Below are 2,679 nucleotides of genomic sequence, written 5' to 3' on the forward strand. Positions count from 1 at the left end.
CCAGGTTCAGGTCAGACTCCTGATAACAAGATGATAATAAATAAGTTTTCAATAAGACAAAATAGTTGTGAAAGAGAAGACGACAACTCTTGTAAAAGACACCTCAGCAGTGGAAGCACTTTACACACAACTTCAGCCACAGTCACAAGGTACTGGGGAAAACATTATTGTAGGACCAGAGATTTCTATACCAGAGCTTTCTATACTACATGAAGGGGTAGTATTCAGCCAGCTGGAAGACTGATTGACAGTATATTAGTTATTACAAGCCAGTGTCCCTTGAGGAGCCAAACGTAATCTCTGGGAGTGGATTGCTCTGCTGCCTGCAAACAGGTGCTTTCAAGGCAAGGCCCTTCATAACACAGTGGATGGTGTGATTACCATGGCTTCCTGAATGCTCGTTTCCTTACCTGAACAAACCTGCATCTGTTGATTCCCCAGCCAACAAGAACAGAATATCAAACAGACTGGAAATAGTTTGAACAAAAATTGAAGTGAGCTCGCCTTGTAACTACAAAGCAGTCAGGGATTTTGGGACACTTTTATCTGGGAGGATTTGCACTGTGCATCTTCTGTAGAACACTGTCTCTGCTGAACGGACCCTTAACTGCCTGCAGCTGTTGCATGTGAGGACTATGAGGACAGGCTAGGCCCATGTGCTAGGCTGGAAGAAGGGATAAGACTCCTTCCCTCTCAACCACACAGCTGGAAAAGCACAGGCTCCCACACCGGCTGGTAGGAGGCGGTGAGGTGTTGGCGTCAGCATAGGGCTTGTTACACTCACCCATGAACTACTCCTACTTCCTCACGCTCTGAGGGAGCTGGGTGCAGTTCCTGCTGCATTTGCTGTTCCAAAGAGTGCGGAGCGAAAGCCAGCAGAAGGCTTTATGCCGTTTGTGACATTCCCACTATGAATGGGAGAGGATTTTGCCAGAGAGAGCCTTAACTCATGTCTCTGACAGTGTGCCCGTGTTCAGAGAGCAGTGCTCACTGCTGCTTCAGTCTAATCACCCAGAGCAGGCTGTCTGCAATGTTAGACCATCTCGGCAAGAGAGTGAAAAGCAGCGTAAGATCTCTGTCACCCATACAGGCAGATTTAAAATGGTGGCAGTAAAAATTTCCTCCCACAGCCATCCACCTTGTTACTGCCTGGAAAGTTTCTGCTCTGCAAGCAGCTGAGATCTTCGTGCTCGCCTTTTAGTGTTATTAAATGTGCCTGGCTGTAATTTGTGGCAATTCAGCTGATGTTTCAAGAGCAGTTGAGCCATCTTTGCGGAGGGTGCAGACCAGACAGATGTGGGAGGTAACCTGATTTTAATCTGCCTTTGTGCATGAATCAGAGACCCAACATTTTTTAATTCTTTACAATACTGGTAAAACTGACTCACGTGTCTCTGGGCAAAGAATAGGCACCACTATAGCCTCTGGGATTTCCCCTGCTAAATATCAAAGGCCTGCAACAAACAACAGAGGTGCTAATGCTTCCCAAAGAAAGAATCCTTTATAATGGAAAGTATTAGTCAACCAAAATGCAGATCTTTTATAATAGTTTACCAAAAGCCTCTAATCCTTTATCCAACAATTTACTCCTTTGGGCAGTTGCCTATGCCTGCCTGATTTGGAGTTTGCTGCGTTGCAGGTATCAGGGCTAGTTTACACAAAGCCTATTCAGGACCTGGGCTTTCCTATGACAGGTTTAAGCATGCACGGTTTTGAGCTATGGAATCACACTTGAAGGGCAAGATATATTTAAGCCCATCAACTGTATTTTGGAAGACAAAAATCAACGGTGGGGTCAGACACAGAAGGTTGATCATTTAATAATGGCAACTTATTTTGAAAATCATATCTTAAAGCAATTGTTCTCATGCTGCTTAGTGTCACACTATAAAGCCTTATCCCATTGTTGCCCCCAGCGCAGAAAGAACATGGAGCTCTTGGAGTGGGTCCAGAGGAGGGCCACTAAGATGGTCAGAGGGCTGGAGCACATCCTCTAAGAAGAAAGGTTGATTGTTTAGCTTGGAGAAGAGAAGGTTCCAGAGACCTCACTGTGGCCTTCCAGTACTTGAAGGGAGCATATAAACAGGAAGGGGAATGGCTGTTTACGAGGGTGGATAGTGATAGGACAAGGCAGAATGGTTTTAAACTGAGATAGGGAAGGTTTAGGTTAGATATTAGAAGTTTTTCACACAGAGAGTGGTGACATTGGAACAGGTTGCCCAAGGAGGCTGTGGATGCCCCATCCCTGGAGGCATTCAAGGCCAGGCTGGATGTGGCTCTGGGCAGCCTGGTCTGCTGGTTGGAGACCCTGCACATAGCTGGGGGGTTGAAACTCAATGATCTTTGAGGTCCTTTTCAACTCAGGCTGTTCTATGACTCTATGATTCTATAATGATTCATTACTATTCAGTGTTAGCACTCACACAAAGGCCTTAGGAAGCTAAAAAGTGAAACTTTCTCCTTCACTGAATTTAGAGTTTGCATTCATCTGTGGTTTGGATACAAAGGCTGTGTTACACTCATTGTATTTACTAGGCAATAGTTTGTGACAATGGATTTCAAAGTTATTTTTTTGGAGGGTTTTTTTTCAAATTTTACGTTAACACTTTGGTGTTACATTAGCACTCCAAGGTTTGCGTATCAAAAGCAAAATAAAATACTGATCTCAATGAACGTTGT

This window comes from Lagopus leucura, unplaced genomic scaffold (genome assembly GCF_019238085.1).
Source record: "Lagopus leucura isolate 7727_CA_CO unplaced genomic scaffold, USGS_WTPT01 Super-Scaffold_100001, whole genome shotgun sequence".
Taxonomy (NCBI): Eukaryota; Metazoa; Chordata; class Aves; order Galliformes; family Phasianidae; genus Lagopus; species Lagopus leucura.